This window comes from Neodiprion fabricii, chromosome 4 (assembly GCF_021155785.1).
Source record: "Neodiprion fabricii isolate iyNeoFabr1 chromosome 4, iyNeoFabr1.1, whole genome shotgun sequence".
Lineage (NCBI taxonomy): Eukaryota > Metazoa > Arthropoda > Insecta > Hymenoptera > Diprionidae > Neodiprion > Neodiprion fabricii.
In genome coordinates this window covers 2,313,611-2,341,239 of record NC_060242.1, presented here as the reverse complement: position 1 = coordinate 2,341,239, position 27,629 = coordinate 2,313,611, and the positions used below count along the sequence as shown (strand labels likewise).

Here is a 27,629-nt window from a genome sequence, read left to right as displayed (position 1 = left end):
TGTTAGCATTCCCAACTTCACGCACAACTCACCGTTCGTGTCGCGCAAAATAAGGGTAATGATCATCGTCACGTTGCGTGCAACGATGAAAAAATAAATAAACCGCACGTATTACATTTTGTGTGGAAACGTGGGGCGAGATCAATTTAAATTTGTCGAAAGAGTTACGAACGTTATGCGCCGCGTGTAACTTGATCTCAACTCGAGAAGTCAGAGTTGTATTTTACACGTGTATATGTAATAAATACATCCATGCATACATGCATATTCCCTCCGAAAACAACAAGCATTCGTTTAACCCAAATTAGCCTTCTTGCTGCCGTTTATCGCTCGTTCGCGTTTCTATTTCTATCGATTAACGACCCTGAGAATTATAATATATACGTATTTCATTATCCGACGTACATACCGTGCATTCGTGTCGCGTGCCGACGGGAATTTTAAAGCCGTCGCAAAACCGAAAACTTCTCTAATCGAGTCTTAAAACATTTCCTGCAGCTCTAAACGACTTTCATGCTATTAAAAACAATAACGAGGTTGAAGTTGGCAACGTTGTCGCAACGAAACGTTAAGAAAAAAAAAGACGCACTATTTATTTATTTTTACTATGATTTAAAAAAAAACTAGGATTCCAAAATACCGGTATATTTATTTTTATTACGGTTTGATAAATTTCAAACAGTTAGAAAATTGCGAAACAACTCGGTTTTTCCTCGGCACGAATCGTTGTTGTTGCGATAACGTAGATGATTTCGACATGATTAAAAAAAACTACCAGACTGACTTTTCTCCGAGCTTATTCTTACTCTTAGAAAACGCTCTGAAGGAATATTCTCATAATTTAAATTAGGTACGTATTTTCAATGAAGGTTAACGAAACGTGAAGAATAGCAAGAGGAGGGCATGGGAGGAAAAGCCGGGTGTGAACGAACCAACGAAGTAAGTAAGAATGTAAGAAAGGTAGAAAGGAAGGAAAGAAGGAAGAAAAGAACAGATGTCTTCAACTTTACCTGCCGGCGGTCCGTCGGCGTTGAGTTTAGGGGAGAGATCTATTAGATAGGTAGGAACGGAAAACCGGTTTCAAAGAGAAAGAGAAAGAGAGTATTATAGGTATACGGCCGATTGTGTTTCGGGGTTAGCAAACAGAGCCCAAAGGTAAAAAAAAAAAAAGAAAAAATCACCACCAAAAGAAAAATGAAAACCCTAGGGAGTATTTATTCCTTAGCTGACGATGAGATCGAATAAAAACTTTCCGTCAAACGTTTGGAGGGTGGGAGGGATGCACCCAGAAAACGTTAATAAATTAAATTATCTTCGTTGTTTAACGTACTTCAGTGTGTTCGAAATGAAAGTTAAAACGAGCACACGCGGCGTGCAGAACAGTTCTCGTGGCGTTGCGACGGCCAAGTTTCGCCGCTCGAATCGTCCGTGCGATGGCGCCACCGGTATGAAAAGCGTGGCGTGTTGGCAGATCTGAGGGGGCAGATTTAAGGCCTAGACGACGCACCGGAACCGACGCACAACAGCTCATATGTTGCATGTCGCATGCGTACGTAAATACGCATGTACAGGTACGTCGGTAAGCGAATATAATATACAAGCAAGAGAAATAAGCATGGCGGGTTTTTACTCACCGGCAAAGCGAGGCAGGTTAACGAAAAGAAATCCAGTTTCACAGGATCATGTTAAACGCACGGTCTCACTGTTGGGTAGTAGGTTAGAAAAGAAGCTTATCCTCGTCGCAGCGGCTCTAGTTCCACAATTCTCACGTGACACACTGTCTCACTAGTTTCTTCTTTCTTTTTTTTTCCCCCCTCTTCAATCTTCACACTGTTACAGTAGTTGCGTGGAAGAAGAAACGGTATAAAAAAAAAAATTAAAAAAAAAAAAAAATAAATCAAAAATAACCAACAAACTAAAAACCGCTTCTAGATACTTCTCGAACAACAACAACAACAACAACAACAAAACCAACGAAAACTTTTTCCCGCGTAATAATATTACAATCGTTTCGATATGTGAATGAGAAAAAAAAAAAAAAACACGAACGAACTAAAAACTACAACAACAACGGCAACGTGGTGTAATAATTATCGCGTCGTCGTCACGTTGCTGGGTCTTCGCGTCGTGTTCGCTCGCATCTACTGCCGTTTTCTCTCCAAGTCAATGCGAGAGACAATACTTTTCGGGCTAGGTTAGTAAAATCGTCGGCGCGCGCACGCGTTACTCTCACTCGTCTCGTGGCCGACACCGGAATGACTGAAGGTAGCGCTGGAAGGAGAGGCCCGCGGGGTGGGAGAAACCTCGGCGAGAGGTGGTGGTGGTCGTAGGGAGAGGTAGGACCGAGGTGGTGGGGGACGAAAGGGGTTTCGACGGCGGCGGGGGGCGGGGAAGAGGAGAAGATGTTTTATGAGATTTTTCTTCCTCTTTTATTTTTATTTAATTTTTTTCTTTTTCTTCTTCTTCTTCTTTAAAAATGATAACATTAAATATACCGTGTTTATTTATCCCCTCCCCAAGCCCGCCCTTCTCATCCCGAGATTACCGTTTATTTTAGAAATACTTGAGTTTTGTGTAAATAACGGCTACATCTGTTGCCCCAGATAACGAAACTCTGCAGGGTACTGCGCAGAGTTTGAGATGTAATAATAAGTTGTTCGATGGTTTATTATACCGGTGCAGACGTTCTTCGTTATAATACCTGCATGCGGCGTGTGTATCATACAACGCGACTTGTGTGTTGTCTGTCATGGTGTCGCTGGTTTTTTTAACCATGGCGTATAACTGCGGTCTTATGGTATTTTCGGGTTCACAATCGGTTCAACTTACTACGCGTGACACTTGCGCTACGTTTCACGATCCCGATATGTTACGTACATTTATATAAAGGATCTCTCGTCATCTCGAAGCCGAAAATATGATCCGAGAATGCATCACGAATTGGAATTTACGCGTTTAGCTTCTAGGTATTTACATGCATAAGTACGTATATTCTTGGAGTTGCGTGTGACTCGCATTTTTTAAAAATTTATATCCTGTTCCGTGATTTCATGCCTTTATTACACGTCGTTAATAAAACCCAGTAAATGTAAAATAATTTTGTACGTACGCAGGTGTAAAAAAATATGTATGTATGCATGTATGTACATTGTGCGCATGTGTGTGTATGTATACACAACACACCGTTCTGGCAACAATTTATGCAGCGAAACGTGTTAATGATACCTAAAGTGTAACGATGCTTAAAAAACCAAACTTTTAGACGGAGGTGGTGCAAAAATAACTACTTTTGCGGTTTAAAATTATCTCGTAGAAGATATACGTATAGCGTTGTATAGACATGCGTGTATGTACGTACGATATGTACAATATACCCGTGCGTTAAAAGTCACACCACGTTTCTAAAGCCACGAGTAAATATACACGTACGCGTGTATATGTGTGGAAATACGAGTTCTATGGAAACGTTGCGAAAATCAAGCGACGACGAAAGCTGCACAGGATGTCCGAATTCGCAAATTCCAATAGCTGTGGATGGTCGTATAATGAACCTATAAACAAATGTTGAAGATTTTCCATCGAGCGATAAATTATACCATACATACAACGCCAAAACAGTGCGGTGTCATGCACATGGGGCATTCCATGTCAAATCAGCAGCCCATGTACCTCACCCCTTTTGATTCTGGTCATTTTTTAGTAAGACGTTCTTACCAGCCCAAAATGATGTCGGGGATTGTTTCAGATTTTCTTCACCCACTGGTGAATTTTATGCAAATTCGCAAGACCAATTGCGACAGCGACATTTTTTGAAAAATCGTATGGTGCTTGAAAATCACATTTCAAATCACAGAATATGTGTGAATTTTTTCAGATCTAAAAAATTCAGATTTCGCGTTTCCATTATACCTTATGACTATTTTACGCGTGCCTACAACTTTCTAGTTCAGGTAGGTCGCGGTAATCCCATCATGCTTACAAGCAACGTTCCTACAACTTAGTAAGATTCGCGAAAGATCTACATATTGTATGTATATATATATGCCGGGGTGAAGCCTCGGAAAGGCGGAGAGGATGTAGGATTTCCATTTCGTGGATTGCTCATTGTAAAAAGCGCGATGATCCCAACACGTCCGGTCAATTCGCTTGCTTTTCCGTGACTGTCGATTTCATTCAAGCGTTGTTATAAACAAACCATTTGTTTGTTCTATATTCAAAGCATGTTGAATAACGCTTGACGCCTGATACGGCGGACTCATTCAAAGCTCAAGTTTCGAATTCACTTGATGATGCATCCTCTTTATTCTTCTCCGACAATACATATATATATATAATACAACACATGCAGCGTAACAGAATTGTAAAATAGCCGTGGATAAAAATATAGAAAGATGATAAAATCAAAGTTCCACAACATCGAATTTTTAAAGAAGCGAAAACTTAATTTATACTGTTCAAAAATGTTGAAAGTCAAAGTATGGGACAGTAAAAGCGTGAAAAGGTCACACAACGTAGAATGCCAAATTCTTCTCAATAACATAGAATCTTGTACAGATTATCGATTTTCCTTTTTACGTTTTGACTCCTTAGTATATTTTGTCGTTCGATGATTGTCAATTTTCCATACTTTGATGTACCGTGTTTTTAAATTCTACGAATAAGATTTTTCCGCGTCTATGAAAATTCGTTCCATCAATCATTCGTAAGCCCAGTTTTTTACCCCTAGCCATAGAAAATCTGCCGCACGGTAAAATTGATTAATTAATTTTACTCGAACGGAGAATATACAATGTGTAAGATAAATATAACGACCAAACTGAGTACAAAACACGTAAATTGTAACCTCACGTTTAAGCGCATGTGTATACAACGTATAAAAACTGTTTCGTTTTATCACCGCGAGCTTAATTAAGATCGAGACCTCGAGTGCTGCGGCTAATTAAGATTATTTATACACCATTTCCTTACGCGTGTAACACACACATACGCACACGCGATGAGGTGTATTTCTTTTTGTTTTTTCAACGTCTGTTGATCTTAATTTACCGCCTAGCTGTGTATAAATATTATTATAGACGCGGTGAAATAAAAAAATGAGAAAAATGAATACGAAGGACTGATAACGAATGGAGGAACGATTTTTCGAGTCTTCGAGTCTCGAAACAGCCGACACCAACGACCAACTTACCAGGCTTCTGCAGCGGCAATTAACGTCATACTCGGGGGCATCGGACCCGCGTTTACAACCCTTAAGAATGCGCCCTTTCTATGCCATTTAGGTACGCGTATACAACCCTCGGACGGGTAAAAGGACCAACACATGCGGTGCCGGAAAACGGAGAACAAAGAACGGGAATTTTCTTGTTCCGAAATGCAGCGGTCGAAAGGTTTTCAAGGATACTTAATACCGAGAAGTTTGTTCCGAAGCACGATTATATGGGTGCTGGTTATAAAGATCCCGCTGCTCTACGTGGAGGGCAAGATGGTCAAATTTTTCTTTCACACCTACGATTCAAGTTCAAGCGTAGAATGTCTGCGTTTCTCTGCAAACATTCGCGTTGTATCCTAAATTCGTTTTAACGGAAAGCTGCTGTCAGCGCGGCTCTGAAACTGACTGAAACTGAAACTGTCGTGAGTACCCATATACGTATTATTTTCTCAAATTAACGAATCCTTCAGCGTGATTCAAAGAAGACGTAGGTCGGTATTATGATAAAAAGAGAGGGAAATTGAATACGGGCGAGGCTTCGCTCATTAAACGTTGAAATCGCAATTTATGCACGGGCGGTGTGAAAATTATTAATTCAAAGCTCCGTAAAAAGCTCTAGAAAAGGGACAGTTCTGGAGAGAAAAGCGTTTTTGTGTACGTCTGTGTGTGTGTGTGTGTGTGTTATACGGGTATACATACAATATACATGTATAAGCAAAGTATAATAAACCCGGAATTATTGCTGGCTCGATGCTTAAGTCGACAAAAATTTGTACCTGCACTCACTAGCGAGCCGCTTGCGGTAAACGTACCTGTTAAAAATCTTTCGACAAGTATAACATCTTTACGGGTATCTGAACACCGGCTTAATGCGCGGCGAAAGGTTTGTACGTAGATGTAAAAAAAAAAAAAAAAAATGATATAATAAAAAGAAAACCGATTGAAATAATTTATTTCATTCACCGCGACTGGCGTAATGTTTAATTATTTATAACAGAGGTAAGTAGAATAGACATTGAGATGTCGTTAACATAAATGTATGAATTTATGTTAATTGCATTACAAGATGAGAATCGCGTCGATGCTACAACGATAAGTGAGGACTTTGATTGAAACATGTCTGGCAATAAAACATAAATCTCTCGTTAGTTTCTGGCATGAATTGAAAATACATCCTCTGACGGAGAGAAGAACCGATGATTTGATTTTTTATTTCATTTCATTTTTAATACGGAGTACAGCCGACGTGAATGAAGACGAAGATAAGGATCGATGAGAAGCCAGATGCGGAGGAGGAGGAGGAGGAGGAGGAGGAGGAGGAGGAGGAGGAGGAGAAGAGCATCAAAGAGAAGCATCAACGACCTCCTCCGTAATATACTATACATCCAATTCAGAGTTACCAAGAGGGATGATGAATTACGTTAAACATCGTTATCGTGACAAATTGAGTTATTAGTGTTTGTTGAGCGATAAACTAAAGAACCCGTGAGATACGGGGAGTGACGAACAACGCGGCTTCCCCTCGTCCTTCCCCCCTTACCGCCGACCGACTCAACAACCTGCCAACTATAACGTCTTAGGAAAGTTCCTGTTGCTCCGACATGACGCAATACTTGGAGCGTTAAAAACACCGTAAAACTGAACGTAATGCCTATGAAATATGCTCCCGCAATCGAGTCGGAGTCTAGCGGGCCATGCGTGTAAATCCATCGACACCAAATTCCTCGTGTACACACATAACGCCGTATTGACGCGAGTGCGTGTGTAATATATCGTGCGGCTTGTAGTTTTCTACGAACGTCGATCTCAGCATTCGACAATACGTTGTATACTATTATACTTTTTTTATTTTTAATTTCACTACTTTTCACCATCACCAACGATACGCGATAACGTCATTCGAACAAGTTTAACGTTCCCGGTCGATCCTTCCAACAACAAATTCCTCTTTCGATCGATCTCTGGCGTATGCGCGTCGTGTGTAAGTCAGATATTTGTAGAGGAACATCGGCAGCTGCTTTCGTCACTCCGAACACCTACCGATCCATAAAGTACAGGTAGATACACGCGGAACATTTATTGCCTCTGGATGCGACGAGTGTTTTCGTCATAAGTCAGCCACGCCCAAGCTCTGTACGAATACGTTACGTTATACCTTGGAAGACAAAGGTATAAAGAGTGAAAGAAATTTTCAGGCAAACGACAAAACTCGAGTATTTATCTTGGAAAATTGATCCACAGCCGTGAGTCGCCGTAAAGAGTTCTCCTCATTCTTCTCCTATGACGTTCCTTCAACACCGCAGCAATTCTCGTCAGACGGACGTTAATTTCCCTCGATTCCGTCTTCCGCGCATGCACGGTATACACCGTATACTTTTCACCTTGTTCACAGTGTATTCTTCGGTCTTTCGTTTGTTTACTTTATACCTCGTACTATATCCTTCCATGGTGCACGGGGCCTGCATCTAAGGCCGGTGTTGAAAAGGTGGAAAAAAAAGCGAGGCCTCAATAAAGAGTGGAAAACAGGTTCCAGGCTAAACAAACCAAACCTCGGCTCGTCCCCGGAGACGTTGACTGACGAACACGTCGCTCCGTGAGTTTAAGGTTCGTCCGGGTTATGGTCTCGGCATAACGCCGAGATGTCTCCGTTGCTTCCTTCCTGCATCGGAGATGATGTTGTACTTATTCGGCCTGACGTTACTCCGGCAGCTTTATTGAATTATTTATTTTACATGCACGAATGAAATACGCATCTGCGGATCGGTGACTCTTTGACTTCGGTGCGGTGCAAGGAACTCGTCTTCGCACCGATGTATCCGCGGGGTCGTTAGACGAGAAAACCCGAGTTTTTAACCCTTTGTTGAACGCATTTTTGTAAGCCATTTTCTTCTTTTTTTCTTTTTGAAAACAATATGGCGGCCCCTTTCGCTCCATATATATTTTCGAAAAGATATTCCGAACCTTTCGATTGTCTCCTGAAGGTTTTCGGGGTAGCTGATCACGAATATGGATTGCTAAATATTTGTGAAGAGAGGTAATCCATGATAAAATGGAAACAAATTCAACGTGAGTAATTTTTTCTTCCAATGTATGCTGCAAAGGTTTATGTTTACCAAATAAACTGTTCGTCTCGTTGATATGTAATTGTTTATTTATATCCGAAATGATTATTTATCAATGTTACACATGTATTTTAAAGTCCCCTGAGAAGGTACGGAAAATAAACTCCACCCATAAACGACGTCACAAGGGACCTTTAAGCAACGCCATGGCCGTGGAATATCGCTGGTACATATACGTACGTACAACAAAGGTTTGATAGACTTCAACGTAGCCATGATTCCACCTCGAGATTGTAAGATAATTCGTAGGTCGTCTTGGTTTATTGCTACTTTCATGATTTACTCGATGCATCGTTTGATACTGTTTAGCTCTCCCCCCCTCTCTCTCTTGCACACTTTTTATCCGGCACGAATCCGTGATTCATTGGTCTAATCTTCGCCCGTAATCATTTTCATGTATGCCTAACAACTACGGAGAGGTGAATCGCACCTCTTTCAGAGTCGTAAATCTCGCCTCGGCGTTCAATTCATCAAAACTCCATTAAAAGGAATTAACATTCTGAAACCCAGACCATCTGCACCAGCCGAAAGATTTATTAAATCGAGTATAAAGGCTGCGTGAAGCTTGTAGTTCCAGAGACCCGAATATCGCCCGATGCATTTCGTAGCTGATGCTGTAATAACAGGTCTGCAAAAAAATATTTCATTTCAGCTGCATGGGATGTTTTTGGTCAATATTACGTTCTCGGGTAGATACGCTGAATACAAAAATCACATCCATTTCCATTCCTCGCCCGCAGTATTTTTACAGTACACAAGATGTTTGCGTGAAAAACAGCTTAACAGTAATGAAAAAACCAGCATTTCGTTACAATGAATTTGACAATATTTCTTATAAAATTAGACAAACAATTTCTTCGTAAAATGTACTCAACATTCCGTGTTCATTCTTTTTGTCTGTATAAAACCATTTATCTTCTCTTTGATACACATACGAAGACGCTTCCGCTTTCCATTTTCTCTTTCCCTGTTTTTACTTATTCTCGAGTCTAACTCTAATACATATTAAATGAAAGTAAGAAATCACTTTTGCATAGGATTTTTAGAATCAAGAACAGGATACCGGATATCGCGTTAAACGAGAGTTTCACTTTAAACAAAACTACAAACACGAGTTCAGGAAAAAACCCCGACGCGACGGAACTTTTTGAGTATTTTTTCCCGCCGTAAATGAGTGAAAATCGTTACGAAACGGTGTAAAAAAACCTGTGCAAGATTTTCGGTTGCAGACCTGTGTAATTAAAGTTTCGAGAGCGAATTTAATACAACAAGTATAATAAAGTCTGTACATTATAATATAAAAACTACATGTATAAAAAGTTTCAACTACCGGTTGTTAAAAGTTTAACCGTCACAAGCGAATGCACGTATAACAACGTAACTGTATATAACGTAACAAGGTCACGTGAAAGAATTTTTTAGAATTTAATACAGTTACAAGCATGATGGGAAATCGCCTTTTCGTTAAAAATACCCTGTAAAGCGTATGTATAATGAAAAGAGCATTGTAATAATTAAAATGTCGGAGATTGATAACCTGAGCGACCGCGTTTCTCTCCGTCGGTTAAATTTACTGCCGTTGTCAGTCGTCTGTGACAATGACGCATGGACGAGACTCGGTCTCGTCGAAGAAGCGTACTCACAGATTTAAAGAGAGAAAGAGAGAGAGGCTGAGTTTTCGTTCGGCATTATTTCAATGCTCCGCATGGAGATGTTGCAGGGAATTCCCACGTTGGAAACAGTGCACCAGTCCGACCACCTCCTCGAGTGCCCTGAAGTAGGTCCAAGTATACCGTATATATAAGTATGCTGTTTCCATCCACACTGTACATACATATATACACAATAATGTCACGTTATGCATATGCAGGACACGTTCAACGATCCAAATGTATCCACGATCGGAACCCTCTTCGTTTCTCGGAGAGTGAACATTTTTTCAGTTTTTTCCGATGCTTCCGATCGAGCGCCAAGCGAGTTGGTTCCTCTTATTTTTCAACACCTTATTTTACTCCGACACTTTGCGCACTGACACGACGCGACTATTAATATCATCGGTCGTACGTTATGCTTTCACCTGTTGTTTCATACATACGTGTTCGAAGTTCGAAGTAAGATAGGAGAGAAGAAAGTCGGTAAGCTGTTCAATTTGAAACCAAGTGACTTGAATCGTGGAACGAATGGTTGCAGGTTTAATAATACAACTTGTATCGACACGCGACATTACGCCAAGTCGTTTCCAAACTCGAATATCACGGCGCAGTCATTAAGGTATTCAGGTATTACGACATCATTACTTTGTAATCACGTCTCTAACCGTGAGAGATATAACTCTGTAACTACACTCGGCATTATTTCAATGCTTCCGAATATATTTTTCCGTAATGTGGCTAAATTGGATTTCTTTATTCTTTCGTTTCACGTGTACGACATGTAATTATTGTCCTTGTTGTTATTATTACAAACGGGTTAACAAAGTCGAAAAAGTTGACAGTTGTAGCTTGAACTGTAAAGTGGATAATAATAATAATAATAATAATAATAACAACAACTTTGCTCGTATTTTCGGAAGCTTCGAACGTACAAGTTGCATGTTGCAAGTTTCCCAGGCTCGAACTGAGTCGAAAAAAGAGGGAGATGTATTGAGATAAAGAGGGAAAATAAAATAAAGAAAGAAACCTGTCGTGCAAATCTTCCGTGCAGCAATTCCCGGTCCGCGTTTGTGTACGAACAAGAACGTTGAAAGGTGCCCCTTGTTAGCTTATCGATTGAAGCTTTTTTTTCCGCGTGCCCGCGATACCGGCCCATACATTTTGTATGCATACCTAAGGTATACTTGTGTAAGTACAGCGAGAGGTCGGAGGGGAGGCGGGAGGGAAAGAGGTAGGGATTCTACAACTCGGTAACTGCACACGTGGCGGTAATGAACACACACACTGTAAAATGACACCGCAAAATGGCGTCTGACGCAATATATCCCAAAGTTTGTCGCGGCTGACAATCGATTCCGAAAACGTGCTCAGAAACAAGGGTATAATCAGTGTAAGTAAGCTGTAGGTACGTAAGTACTGTAGGGTGGTATGATTTTTTTAACTTCTTTTTTCTAAGTGCCACTCGAAAAAATTGTTACAAATACTGAGAAAAAAAAAAACAAAAGAAAAAAAAAAATTAACAAAAATGAAACACCCTGGTAAATACAGTTAAATTTGAACGCACGGAGAGAACTGGAATGAGCCTCGTACGTACACTCGTAGTAAGCAAGAGTATACGTGTGATTACGGCCATGGTAACGCCGCCTCGCGGAGTGGGCTGAAATATCCAATTATGAAAGTCGTGGCTATGGAAAAAGAAAGAGAAGTTATATAGAAATGCGTCTTACGCAAGCGGGAAGTAAAAATGTGAAACCGTTTATTTGAATTTCTAAACTCCGGAGGTCTAATGCCCAGTTTCCTGCAGCGCGTGGCGGAAGCGGGGAAGGAGCTCCAATTCCTTAAAAAGCTGCGTGTGTGAACAAGAATTGGTGTGTAATCTATTTCTAGGTATATTTGTTTCACATATTTTAGTGATAACGTACTAAGAGACCTGGAAATAAAATTACTGTAATATAAAAGTGAAATTGAAAGGAATAGAAGATAACATAAACAGGATAACAAGTTTGAAGTATAATTTGTTAGTGCATTCGCAACTAAGCGCGTAGTGATACGCCTGTTTATGGAAAATCAACCATATTGTTTGAGTTGTGCAACTGGCTTATGGTTATTATACTCCGAATTGAATTGATCGAGAGGTAATTTGTTGTCTTTGAATAATACTTACGTTACATCGAGAATAATTTTATACCAATAACTATGTTCGATCCAGAGATTTCCCAATGATCGATGTTATTATACAACGTATTGTTACAATACCTTTATAGAATCATATTGAGCTATGAGGTATGTAGGTATGCTGCTACATTCGAAGAAGTTGCATCATTTCACAGTGGAATGTTGGAATATAGTCTATACTATAACAGCTCTGAAGTCATCGCGTGAATTAATATTGCTGCTGCTGCTGCTGCTGCTGTAGAGGATATTTCTCAACGCTAGAACCCACCGGAATACATATAACAGACTAAAAACATACACGGCTACGTACACATACACACCAAAAGGCAAACAATTAAACCTTTCACCTAGGATCGATAAATCTCAAGCATTCGTAAACCTGCCACGGAATAATTGTACGATAATTCCCGAGACTGTAACTCTCAAAAATTGCACTTCGTGGTATAAAAGGAGAGGAAACGCTAAAGGTACAATATCCGACAGAAATTAAAAATGAAACGAGTCCCTTCCGCACATCGACAACAACAACGACCAAATCGAGTATCGAATAATGCAAGTGCGCCAGTTATTGAAACGTTTAGACCCAATGATTAACCTTTTTCTGGTTGTACCTGCTTGATATTTAGTTCCAAAATGACCAAAAAACTATATTTCTAGCGCCTAACGCTCTACAGCAATTGGTTCTAGGCATCTGGAAGTTCACAATTTTGGGTCAATAATTGGATCTAAGCGTGTCGACAACTCGCGGTACGCTTACATACCTAAACTACTCGTGTATCCATTCGATGTTCCGCATAAATATCGAGACGCGACGTGTGTAAGCCACGTATAAGCTACGGAAGGTAAGGTAACCGGAGGAGAAGGTGGCGTGCACCTGTTGTTGAGTCTACGCCTCGCCCACCTCCGAAGCTAGCCGTTGGCCTACCTGTTCCAAGCCAAGCTCTTCCTCTCGACGTTGATCGCGAGTGTAAGACGCGTCCTAACGGACCCGAGCCGAGGCCGTTGATTAGGACAGCTGGTGTGCTCTCGGCGTGGGTCGCGAGTCTGGAAGTCTGGAAGTCTGGAAGTCTGGAAGCTGTTGCATAGGTGTGCACGCCGCGCGTCTGACACGATAACGAGCAGCTAAAAAATCACCATTTGCCAGCAGAAGCAAAATACCGCACCGTGAGTAAAAGCTTTGAATGCTTAAGGAAGTTACCTGTTGTTTTCTATGAAGTTGACCGTTTATGGTGAAGAATTTTTTTTTCACGGCTTCTCAACAAATCATTTGGAACAAGTTCGGATCCATGCGGTTTAATTACAAAGTCCCTTACATGGTGGGAATGAAAAGTCCCTTTGAGTCAGAGTGTCACTTTTGTCGAATAACGAGCCGGACGGTTAATTTTCCAACTACAGAATTATCACGTTTCGAGTTTACAGATTCGAACTTTGCAAAACGAAATATGTTCTCAACGAAAAAATGCCAATTTTTGAGTTGTGACGTTATCGAAGCCAACGTGCTATATTCGAGGAAACAACCCCGAGTTTGACGTTTTCCTGAATCAGTACGGCAATTAAACGAAACACGATTCCCCGGATACATGGATGGAAATGCAGACTAACGAATCGTTCGACACAAAGGAGTGGTACTCTTAAAATTCATCAACGAAGACGACGACGACGAGTTTACTTGTACGAGGGACTGTTGACCTCGCGCCAATTGAGTGGTAGGAGGAGGCGGGCACGCACACACCTAACTTTACGCCTCGTGTTATATGTGGCCCATTTTAATTTTAATTAAAGTCAAAAGTTGTCACCCTCCCCGCGGTCTGGAATTGTTGATGCGAATTCAAACCGTATAATAACCCTAACCTAACCCAGTGTACGTATAAAGCTATTCCAGAGTCGCGGATGATGTTCCTTACTTCCTTACTTCCTTACTTCCTTTCTACCTTCGTTTCTTCCACTCGGACGTGACGTCGACTTGAACCACTTATATATATATATAAGTGTATATATTACTTCGCAATTTGAATTCGCTCATTTCTTTGGGTATAATTAAAGAGGAGTCGGCACCTAAATTCATGCATATTCTGATTCACTGAAATGTATTCCACCCGGTACGAAGACGAGAGGGAGAGAGAGAGTTTTCGCACATTCTTTACTCGCAAATTAAGCACCCCCCACCCCAACAAAGTTTAAATAATTTTAGAACGAGCGTACACCAGGTTCATGTACTTGAGGAATTCTAATTGGCGTATTACACGACTTTTGTTCGAGTACGAGCAATGAATTGCTGGTTTTTCTTATTTCGAGAACATCTCGCGTGTTCCTCGAAAGACTCGAGTTATATTATAGATACCGCGGAGAATTCGCAGCTGTACGATATCTACGCTAGCTGCTGGCCATGGTCCAGAAGGGATGGGGCGCGCCGGTGGAATTAACAAAGTTCTTCGCTGAGAGTTGCCAGAGGATTTCATCGGGTGAGACGTGCCCGTCAATAACGATCGAAGCAACGTATATCCGTGCATTCATATACTAGGTAAGATGTAGAGAAACGGAGAGATAATAATGAAAGAAGGATACGGGCGTTAGGTTATACTCGGACTTCCAACAATAGTACGTAGAAAAATTGATTAAAACAGGTATCGTTAAGAAAACTGTTTGAATATTTTTGGAACTACGAAAGACGAGGTACGCTTTTCGGTAATTGCAACGCAAAATCAGTTTGTGAGGTTTATTTTACTTTTTTAATTAAATAAGGCTTTGAAATCGATTTATTCTTGCGCAAGCATTAAATTTTCGCAACGGTTGCGAGAAAATATATTAACAGCGATCGTGATGAGAAAGAATAGTAACGGATACTAGACTTTCCGGTAACAGCTAGAAAACTAAGTTTCATTTTCGACTTTGAACTATATTTATCGATTGTGGTAAAAAATGAAAATAGTTAAGGACTGAGCGGTAACCGGAAATGAAAATTTCTCTCATTGTCAGTGTAGTAGTGTATATACTGTATACAATGTAAAATAACGAACAATGCCTCAGAGATGACGAACTCTTTCGAATGAAATTCCTTCCATCCTTCCTTCTCTGTTTCATTACGAACCAGCGTCTAGTTTCCTTATCAAAATGGCCGCCAAGCCGCCGTCAGAAACGTCAAGTTTTTGATAGAATCCATTTGGACTCGTGGTATTTTTTAAACTTGCGTGGCGGAGATGAGGAAAGGTGAGGAGAGGAGAAGAGAGGTGAGGGTAAGTATTGATTCAAGAAATTTGTTAGTCTCGTTTGCACAGCTGATAACGTCCGCGCGGCTTATCGGTGAAAATAAGTCCGTACTGCAGAGAGATAAGAGAGAGGCTAGAAAAATATCTTAAGCTTTTCCGCCCCCATCTTTACCTTCTTTTTTATTGCCTCGGTAGAATGAGAAGGAAGAAAAAGGACCAAGGGTGCGGAGTGAAAGGTCACGAAAATTCTCTACCATCTCTCTTTCCTTTTTCCGCTTTTCTCTTCCTCTCACCCACTCATTCACTCTCGCTCACTCCCTCTCTCTCTCTCTCACTCTCTCTATCTCCATCTATCTTTCGTCCCCTTACGGAGCACCTTTTACAGAGCCTTAAGTAGACCGAACGGAAAATCATTTCTGAGTAAACCTGACTCAATAAGCGAAATTCAATTTGCGAAGGAACGAACGAACGAACGAACGAACGAAGGGGAGCCTCTGGGAAAGGAATATGGCGAAAGTTGCGAGAGAGAAGAGAGAGAGAGAGAGAGAGAGAGGGAGGGGGGGAGAGAGAGAGAAGAGAGAGAGAGAGAGAGAGAGAGAGAGGGAGGGGGGGAGAGAGAGAGAGAGAATTCACCGTTCTGTGTACACCTCTGCAAGAGTACCCGAATGGAATCATGAAATCTGTCAATCCGCTTTGCCAGGGATTGAAGAAATTCGTGCGCAAATGGAACCTGTCGCTTTGTATCGCCGCGCACTCTAAGAATTACATCGGGCAACGGTACGATAATAACAAAATAAACAATGAAATGTTAATAGTAATAACAACAACAACGAGACATCGAAAATGTGAAATAACATCGAAATTAAATATATATGAAATGAGAGAAAACAAAACCAAATTGAATTGCATCGTATATGTTATAGGTATACATTTTCTGCACCTATACGTGCAATACTAATAATTTATCGATTATTTTTAATGCATGAAGATAAAAATTGTAATCGAATATAAAAAGTGAACGACAGCTCTTATAATGAAGCAAAGTAAAGTCGTTAAGATTGATTTTCTCAGAGTATTTATGACAATTATTATTGATGAGTTGGAAATGAAAGTGAATGTTGGATGTGTGGTTTAAACATACGTATAAATTTATCGCTGCTTTTATAAGCCTGTGTATCAATGTATACACATGCGCGTGTATTAAATATACTATACTATACACACACACACACACATGTGTATATATATATATAGACAGCTACCGGTGAAAGCCTGCGCGTGGATTATTTGACGGGCAGTCTAAAGCCTCGATAATTGATGAAATTTAAACTCGACCGAGCCAATTCCGTGCCGAGTTAGCGTGTTCCATGAAGTTATTTATGTAACCGCACTTCGTAATCGTTCGCATAGTTACACAAACACGGCTATAAATCGAGTATAATATTGTACTTCATTCACATATATATATATATATAATCGTACAATATTTCAGTCAATATGTTATATTATTATGTATATTATATTTATTATACAGCCGTACAATATTGATGAAAGAAATCACGCTTCAGAGAATTGTCTGTAAATATGTTGGGCGCACAACCGTAGCTCATACTTACAATTAGATATGTATACAATATGTACACGTCAAAGGTTAGAGCCGTGCAGGTATTATTAATTAATCTTCTTTCGTCGAGGTTTCGATTTAATAAATAATATCCATCTCCGATCTATCTGCTTCGGTTATTATCCCAAAATAACACGAGACACACACGACGTTACGACATGCATAAATAATCGAAATTTTATAACGAGCGTTTCTCTCCCTCGGTTAATTTCCATGCAATCATTATATACATAAACTCGGGTGTAACACGCCCAACGCAATTATTCGATGTACATGCCATACACGCGGCAGGCGGCACGTGCCCGGTGTCAAAATCACACGAATGCACGGCACGCGCCCGTTCGCCGTGGTGGGTAGGGATCGAGATTGGAGAGGAGAACGAGAAGATGAAGAATAAGAAGAGAGGAAAAGTAAATAAATAATTTCACTCTGTAATGTGTGATACGACAGGGTGCGTGATACTTCATCGATACGCGTAAGTCTACGCGTAGCTTTCAACGTAACGCGCGTATTTAAATAACAACAAGTACACGCGTGGCGTATTATTAATCGTGGAGGATTTCGGTACGGTATAATATTCTACGCAAGAAGCTAATCCCTGTGGTAGTAGTTAACTTTTACCATTTGACCTATGCGATAATACGTTTTATAAAACACGGTCATTACGCTCCTCCGACGTTACAATGGTTACTAATGCTACTATGTACCGAGCAGCCCTGACTCCACATGCGGACTTGTTAACCTCACGTAGAGAGACAGACGCACGGCACGCAACTGCTTCGTTCGTCACTGATCGTGAGTGTAAAAATGCGTGTAACTTGTGCACACGGTAGGTGGGTGTGTGTGTACAAACGAATCGTGTGGGAGAGCGAGAGAGGAAGACGAGAGGCGAGGAAAGGAGATGAGAAAAGGGGAGAGTGGAAGGACCTTGTACCATTGGTTTTTGTTCGGTAACCGAGGAGAAGAGAAGAGAAGAGCTGAGATAAGGAGAAAGAGAAAGACTGTGAGATGCGGTAGGGATAATGCCCTGTGGCCACAATAGCGTAATAACCAGTTTAAAAGGACGAGTCACGACCAGCTTTCATCTCGGAGCATCGTCGGTAATTCACCCTGGCAGGCGACAGGCAGGCAACACGGCGTGCGTTATGCCTCCTATACTTGGTGACGAGACCAGACGAGACAAGACGGGTCTTACGTAGTAGTTGGAAGGAATTCACGTCGACGTAATCTGATCCCGTTTATCGACGACGAGCGCTGCCATTATCTACCTTATTTATACACCGAGAGCCAATGCTTTTCTCTCGCGTTTGTATAATACGTGGTATCATGTATATTTTCTTTCGACGGGTTCGGAAAAAATCGGACGGCTTCGCGCGGGTCCGGAAACGGTCGGAACGGATCAAGGAGAAACCCAACAGGTTCGGGTGGGTCCGAAAACGGTCGGGATAGGTCGGAAAAAAGAATCGACCGGGTTCGGGAGCGTCCGGAAACGGTCGGAACAGGTCGGAAAACAGTCGGAAATGTTCGGGTGGGTCCGGAAACGGTCAGAATGGGTCGGAATACCATACAGGTATCACTGATACCCGGGGCAAAGAAAATTTGCTGACCACAAGAACCCCGATTCGATAAATCGGATTTCGACAAACCGTTTATAGGTTGAGATTCTTATACATAATACAGATTGCGATGCTGTGTAAGTCGTGGTTGAATAATTGTTATACCTAAATCTAATTAAATATTTGTTTGATTAGTCAAGTTTTACGACGATCAGCGTGGGTGTGTGGAGTAATTCTGGAATGATCGATCGGAAGGCTAGTCTGACAACCAGCCCCGAGGCAGCACGACGATATATTAATTTGATGAACTAGCTGCATATAGCTTCACGTCGATACATAACCGTAGACCTATACATACATGTACAATATTGATTGCAATGAATTTTGTACGCGCATGAAGGTTATTTATAGTATAACTCAATTACGCGTCATGATTTTCATTCGAAAAACTCTGTTGCCAGTCTGACGATATCGATAAATAATTACACCAATTTGTAAATGAATCGGAACGTATAATAATATTACACGTACACGCGAAGGGTAATTTAAATGTGGCAATATATGAAATGGCTCCGCTACATCACGTATCTGGTCGTTCGTTATTTAAAGTATTTAAATTTGGCATGTACGATATAACGTGCACACACATGCGTTGCATGTTGTAGCATAGGTGTGTGAGGGACAAAAATTTATGTACAATTATCAACATACGTGACGTAACTCTGGGTATAATAATTTAGAAATTAATTGCTGTCACTTGGAGTGATATAGGCTGCCCCTTACAAGAGAGTAAGTAACTAAATAAATAAGTAAGTAAGTAAGTAAGTAGCTAAGTAATAGTAAGTGCAGCCTGTGCCTAATGTTACCCACTCAACCTAATTCTCGGAGGTGAGCACGAGCTGCACACCGACGTTTATTACTCAACGTATCTTGTACAATATCTGATTACCGGCTCCGGGCGATTGGCAAGTAGGATAATAGAATGAGGAAACTGAAATCCGCCCAGTCCCCTCGACGTTGCGTAGGACCATTACAATGGACCGAGAATCGAGATTTTCAATTAGATAAATTACAGAAAACGACGATGCTGAAAAATTATCGGACGGATGCAGAAATCCTCTCGTCTAGTCGAATCGCGAACGCATCTCGAACACGTAAGTGGCGGTAAGAGAAAGCTAAAGCAAAGAGAAGAAACTCGGCGCGCGCGTATTTGCCTGGAATTCGGCTGTAATCGACGAAATGATTCGCCGGCTCGCCGACAGGTGGCGGCACCCGTCCGAAATCTCTCGCGGTAGATGTACGTTCGGCATTATCGAGGCTCTGATCTCTACAGGAAGAATTCCTGCGCTATTTCAGATACAAATCGAGCGCAGCTGCAACATTCGGTACTCGGTGCTCGTTGAAGTTAATCGGTGATGTCACGGGCACGCGTGACCGGCGTGACCGGCGTGAGCGATTCTACGCGAGGATATAGAGGTAGTCGTGTGTGTGTGCGTGCGTATACGAGTACCTTATATACACGTGTGTGTATGTATACATACATACATATATACATATATACTCGGTGCAATCATCCATTACGGCAGTGTCATGTGTCAATTATTTGATATTCAGGTCGTCGTTTGCAGTTTCGCCTTGCTCGATAGATTTATATGCATAGTATACCTACACGTATTGCCGGTGACAACCTATGACACTTGCTCGCGGGAGAGCATTTGCGGCTCCGGATAGGTAGGCATTATAAATTTCGCAACTTCCCAACGGATCCCGTTGTAAGATGCGGGGGCCGCAAATTGTCTCACCAATTATGCCGCAACTTGAGCATTCGGTAGGTACGACGACGATTGCCACTCACGATCAATTAAACAACTTGTAACGTCGTTCAACGCCCGTGGAAAATTTCCGAAATTACCAATCGTCCGATCACTTTGTTATACAATAATATATAATTAATTCTCAACGTGTATATTTATATGTATATGTATATATATATATATGTAATTACGTCAGATATTTGACGAGTCACAGTGATTAAGCATCGTCAGTGAAAACGTCAATTAGCCGATGACGACTTCAACGAGTGGTAGAAAGGAGTTCAATTATCTTGTTACTTTAATCATGCAATACGATGTTTTGGACTGGCATTACGGTCGATTACCTGGGATTCCTTGATTCTTGGAAAATTATGATCACGTTAGGATATGATTAAGGATCTCAATACACGCTTGTGTATATTTACATGCATGTATGTAATATATATCGAATTATGTGACCCGAAGAAAGTGGGATAAGATTTTGGAACGGGGACCGTTTTTAAAACAAAGCGAGAGTTTGAAACGAGTGTCTCTTCCTCCTTCTCCTTCTTCCTCTTCTTCCCATTCCGGACCAACAAAAGATATATACCTATACCCATAAGAAAACGACAGCTTTCACAAAGACTGTGTTCTATACCGAATGGCAGCGATGCTCCGCAGCCTTGTGATTGTTTCTGTAATGACCTAAAATAATGAGAACGCAGAGAATTAAGAAAATAAATGAAAAATAAAAAAAAAAAAGAAAAAAAACTAAGTACAATGAAATAACTAAATAAATGTTTCAGGCAGCTGAATGAATCATTATTCGCTGACACGTTATATGAATGATTGTATGTATATGCGATTATACTTCAACACCCACGCCGCAATGTTATACATACGTCGGATGTAAAACTAACGATACACATACGTATAAATGATAATGGCGAGACGCGTGCAGCGCGCATGCCGGCATTAAAATATCCGCAACGTTTCAAACTTTCAATTATGTATATTACGCCAGGTAGAATTAATTCAACGGAGAAAGTGGCACCGTTTTACGTTACAGTCGTTTATATACCCACTACGACAGACGTACCTTACGTACTGCAAGCTATAGTGCAATGTATGTAATACACATAGCCCTGAAGACCAATTACACTGCGTAACAAACTGTACGCAAGAGTGTAAAGTAAAGAAAACAGAAAAAAATAGAAAAAAAAAAAAAAGAAATGCGTGAAATTGGACGTGACTTGAAAAGGAAAACTTAAAACGTGATATTCCACTACGCCAACAACAATAACTCGCTTAAATAACTCACCGCTTCACTTGTAACTACGTTATAACCATTACTTGCACGTACCATAATGCAGCGGAAATATTAAAAAAAAAAAAAATCGTTCGAAGCGACTAAATCAGCGATCAACGGCCGCGAAATGAGAATTTAGTAGCTGTAATTATAAACCATATATCGTATACTCAGTCGACGTAACGGAAAATTTCCTTCTTCTAAAAGACGTCAATTATTTAAGAAACTGACGCTCGTACCATACATTGTATAGTTGGAGTGAGACTAAATTTCTCATCTTCTCTCGGTATTTTTTATGTTTTTTTTTTTTTTTTTTTTCTTCTGTGTGTAACGAAAATAAGATTCAAATTCCCGGGTGAAAAGAGAGTCTTGCGATATAGCGCGGATGGGGGCGGAAGGCGGAGAGAAAAAGAATATGGAAGCGTTATTTTCCGGGAGCCCTTAAAACTTTAACACCACTCAAAGTTCTGCTGAAACACTTACGAAACAGGGCGGACGAAATGCACGCAGCGAGAAACACCGCCTATATTTTTATCGCTCGAGTAAGAACAAGAAGCGGTCTACGAGGGGCGGGGAGGGGGAGGAAAAAAATTAGAAGGAAAGCTCGATTCGAAAAGTCGAAAATACAAATCGCGGCGCAAAAATTTTTCAACTCTTCGTGAAACGACGTGATTTTTCAATTTCTTGAATAAAATTGTTTACACGTACCTGTTTAATTAAAACTCAGGCGTATCAATGTCTGACCATAAATTATTATTATTATTGTTGTTATTATATATACATGCGATTTAAAAAGTATAACAACACGATATTCTCATGGCGATGAGTAGTACCGATAATCATAACAAGCCTGAGAAACAGCGTGGATTGTACGAGCATATATATATATATATATTGACAGGCATCCAGACTTTCCCTCATCCAAGTTTCCCCATGCATACGTACGTCATGTATAAACAAATACTTCTACTCGCGAATGTAAAACGAAACTTTTACTATCGGTTTATAAAAAAAAAAATGGCGTTAGAACGAAAATTTCTAAAGTAATAAAAGACGATTTCGGATTCTTCGTATACGCGTGTAATTTATTATTCCTTCCTTTTCGTTTCTAATATACGTATATTTTGTTACACAATTCGAATGTGAAAGAAACAAAGAAAAAAAAAAAAAAAAACGACGACATTTCATCGAAAGCTTGATTCTGATTTTGAAAGTGCAGAAAAACAAGAATATTCATACTGTACAGCAGATTACAGTATAATTCACCGTATATAACAGACCGAATACGTTATACGCGTTACAGACTCGATAAGAGTACGATCGCTTACATATTCTACACATGTGCCTACGTATGCGTTACACATATACACACACAAGCTCACAGATACACGAAGCCAAGTAAGTAATGACGCTTTTGTCATTTCACCGGCAATATACTTACCAGATTGAATTTTTCGTATGTTATTAGCACTGCTCGTAGATTATAACCGAGAGCTAGCCGGCCATTATTGCAACGATAGCAAGAAATTTATGACTCGTAAACCGAGCTCTACGTATATGTATACATGATATACACACATATGTATATACATATACGTACATGTATTCTCATTTCTCAATAGTTTCTTTGGTATCTTCAGAACTATAAGGTCCACATTTAAGTTTCCCAGAAATTAGATTAGATAGACAAAACTTCTCATATTATACACACACACGACATTTAACGTATGTACATATATATATGAAAACATAATCGAACAGAATTTCACGCGATGTATATAATAAATGCATGTATACATATACATATATATGTATATTTTTATTAAGATCACCCCTCGCTTTTTCCCTTCTATATACATACATATACACACACACTTCATCTCTATAACATTTCGTAATACTCGAGGAACTTCTGGGAATGGAATTGAGACGTATGGGTGTTGTAAAGTTTAAGTCGCGAGCAGAAGCTTGGAGGGGATAAAAAGATGAGGAGGACGAGGGGGCGGGGGTGGGGAAGAGGAAGGTGAAGAGAGGAGGGTGAAGGGAGGAGATCGCGAATGAAACGAATCAATAGTTTCGAGCTCACGGACGTGTGCAAGAGAGGAACAAGTTATGTACAGACGTACATAGGTACGTTATGTAAGGTACATGGGACGGTATACGTTATACGTATAATAGATACTCACATGCTGAGAAAATCAAACTTGCCTTTTATACACATCCTCGGATTGAATCCCCGAGGAATCGTTTCGCTGTTAACGTTATACGTCGCTGCATAATCATTCGCAATTTAATTAAACCTAGTCGGTCAGGCCTGAGTACGGAATCGCATAACGGCCACACTGAGTGAAATTCACCCTGAAAGCGATATTTTGCTTTAAAAATAAGTTGGAAGAATCTGAAACGGAATATCTGGGCGTTGTTTAAGGATCGCCGAAAAATCTCTCTCAGTTTTCCTAACCAAAATTTATTGTTTAAATATCGTAAAACATCGACAAGTTTAAAGAAACTAGCGGAAATGTGGAAAAGAGGCCTTCGTTTCGCGCGAATAATGACGTCGCGAGGCCGATTTCCACGACTAAGGTAATCCAACGATGAGTTTGATACACGTTTGGGTCGAAATTCACCCAGAATGAACTTTACAATTAACACATACAAGTTTATAATGTACAGACTATAAGTACTCACGATTTATAGAATTTCGTTGACATGGGACATTTCATCGATCCAATTTGACCACTGTTTGTTTACTTGAAAATTTTGTTTTTCTAGTTATTCACCTCTCTTCTTAAATAAATTAAAATGGGGCGATGTAAAAGCCCGCTCAACTTTGGCACGGAATATACGATACGTACGCGTTACGTACCTTATACGTCAGGGCATAAAACGTTTATAAGTTAATACATAATATCTGGAGTGAAGCCAGGTACAAGGTGGAGGGGTATTAAGGTATTACGTAATACCGACAGACATAAATATATGTATACGTACAATAATATGTGTATATGTATGTATGCGTGTATATATGTAATGTCGTATAACTATCTCTCTCTCTCTCTCTCCCTCTCGTTCCATATACATGTACGTACATGTATAACGTGTGCCATGGAGCGTGGGGTGAAATACGGCGGCCATTACGCGGCAGTAAGTAAAACTTTGAAAGATTTACGAAAATAATACGTTACCCAAATGAGACGTCGGGAACGGTGATGAAGGGGGGGAGGGGGGGCGAGGGTGAGGGGATGCAGAAGCAGCAATTCCGTCCGCCACCGCCTTTAATAACAATAAATTCATAATTCCTAACGCTTGTTTTCAACGCGGCACCGACCGCTAAATCATCTCCATTGCAATCCGACTTTCAGCCCCGGAGTCTCTCTTGAAACGCAAAAAATCCAACCAGGTAGATCGATGATGAAGATCATCGCGACGACGATGATCATTGTCGTGATCATATGGCGTTTGACAGCCGTAGCTATACACTGTATACATGTAGGTACGCTGTGGTGGCTCATTTGCCAACTTTTGTTGTTTAATGTGGTACGAAAAAAAAAAAAAAATTGGACGCTACCAATTGTTGGAATATTTTTATTTTTATCTTTTATCTGCACACTCCAAGGACTTATATGTATATTATATGTTAGTTTATTTTTTTCTTATCGCGGTCCAATTAATCATTGTTCATAAAAATGAGCACTGAAAACGAAAGAGGAACATCAAAGTAATGCGACCTGTGTACATGTATATGTAGAAACTGCGGCCCACCCACGTCTTTGGACAGAAAGAGAGAGAGAGAGTGAGAGAGAGAGGGAGGGAGAGAGGGAATGAGAGAAAAGGTGAGGGGGCCGCGTCTTTTACTGCCCCAATAAACCTTGGATATTACTTGGAAATCTTATTATTCCAATTCCAGATCCACTTTGGTAATTCGCCGGCATAGCACAATCCAATCTCAGCGTAGCGAGCCACCCCCGACCATATTTCGTCCCTGAAAATGTTGTTTTTAAATCTAACCTGAGGATTTCCAGATTGAGGGTAAAAGGAGGACAAAAGGAATAAGAATAAGAATCAGAGGAAGATGAAGAAGACGAAGACGAAGACGATGATGAAGAAGAAGAAGAAGAAGAAGGAACACGGTCTACGGGGAATATTTTATTATCGTCTCGTTCAAAATTAGCTGTCGTGAAAACGATATTACATATAACCTAATTTAACGAAAAGAAAGAATACCTATATTGTGCAAGAATTTGAAATTTATATAAATGTATAAATATATACATACATATGTATATACACTCTTGAAAGGTAGACCGCAAGATTGATCAACTTTCCACTTGTCCGTTCGACTTTCGAATCATGTAGGTATAAATTGTTTTCCGTTATTTTTCTTCACCCTTATCATACTTACGAGGATTCCCCCTTTGTCATTTAAATGTATAATATATAGATCCGACGTTCAGAACGCGCTGATCTATGAATCACGATACGCAGCATTTATGTCAGCAAAATCAAATTATTATCCGTGAAGGTCTCTCTCTCTCTCTCTCTCTCTCTCTGTATCTCTTTGCCAGATAATCGTGGAGAATCGCTTATATATATATATATATATATATATATATATATATATATATATATATATATATATATATATATATATATATATATTACAGAAACGTGACTAATCGCAAGCTGCAGTGTGACGTCATTACGGCAGCTATACATTAGGTATATTATACGTGTGTGTATATATATACATATATACACAACGCATCGTGGATTATTCCCTGATTCTGCAAGGGACGAATGATTGATAGCGGATGCATTTTCTACAGCGTCGAAAGTCCTGAATGTGTAGCCATTTCGATTGTTCGTTGCACGTTGATCAATTATTAATTCGATATTAACGACATCGATCGATTCGTCAGTTGATTCGTCAGCGTTTGACAAAGTCGCCGAAACGTGTAACGAAGAAAGAATTGATCTCGCACGACGCGTTGAACGGATCGAAGAGAAAAGCGTGCAGGGTGAGAGCTTTTCTCTTTCTTCGCTAAATTTTTCCCTCTCTCGTTTATGCGCGCGCACACACAGAGAGACAGAAATGTAGATGTATAGATGTAGGCAGAGTTATGGAAGATAGGAAAATTAAAAAAAAGCGAAGAATAACGGCGCGATGTGGAATAAAATTGCTAGTGTGTTGCGTCGCGGGGTCGGACGGGAAAAGGGAAGAAGCCGAAGTTGAAGCTAACGGCGCGGAACGATAGGGGATGTTGTCAGGGGTTCGAGTGAAATAAGAGCTTGTACATGAAAGCCTTCTCAGAACTTTTCTCCCCCTTCCCCTGCGTCAAGATTATTATATCCTTTTATTCCTATAGCATTGGATTATCGATAATCTATCAAGCATTTACTTATATCGTTTTATCTATATTGTATTGTAGCGACGGTCACTAAGCTTAAAATAATCGAACACGACTCGATCGGATCCTTAATAATTAATCGTAATTTTTTTTTTTTCTTTGAGACGGTGCGCGTGAAGCAAAAATTTCGAAAATTTCAGTACGTGGTCTTAATCGCGGAAAACGTATTTTGATAATTTGTAATTTCAATTTCGAAAATCGATTATTAATGGTCGTTCTTATATTGTATCGTATATATATATATATGTATGTATGTGATAATATTGGTGTCTCCAAAGGGCGGGGGAAAAATCATTTTTCAACATTTCACCACTTCCCAATTAGGAAGAGAAAAAAAATTCTTCCTTGCTAACAAGCTACGAAAAAGGAAGGAGAAAAAAAAAACGATGATTGCTATTACAAGTTCGGATATTCCAAGTTTGAAAAACGAGAGAAACGATGCCTCGTTTTATCTTCCCCCTCTCGCTCTTTTTTCTTCTTTCCCTTAAAACCGTCTCACTCGCATATTACAAAACTTTGGAGAGAGAGAAGAAATATGTCGAGATATGCGAAAGGAGGTTGGTAGGTATATATAT

The 27,629-nt window shown here is 40.2% G+C and overlaps 1 protein-coding gene across 4 annotated transcripts in view; it reads right to left on the bottom strand.

Moving 5' to 3' along the window:
• LOC124181294 (TOX high mobility group box family member 3-like) overlaps positions 1-27,629 on the bottom strand; it is a 139,402-nt gene that overhangs the window by 53,243 nt on the left and 58,530 nt on the right. For 2 of the 4 annotated variants that reach the window (XM_046567707.1, XM_046567709.1), the window contains exon 1: positions 1,635-2,262. The exons of the other annotated variants lie outside the window; for them this stretch is intronic. The gene's annotated coding sequence lies outside the window, so the exon portion shown is untranslated. Of the gene's footprint in view, positions 1-1,634; positions 2,263-27,629 lie in introns of those variants that run through there. 4 annotated transcript variants of the gene reach the window in all.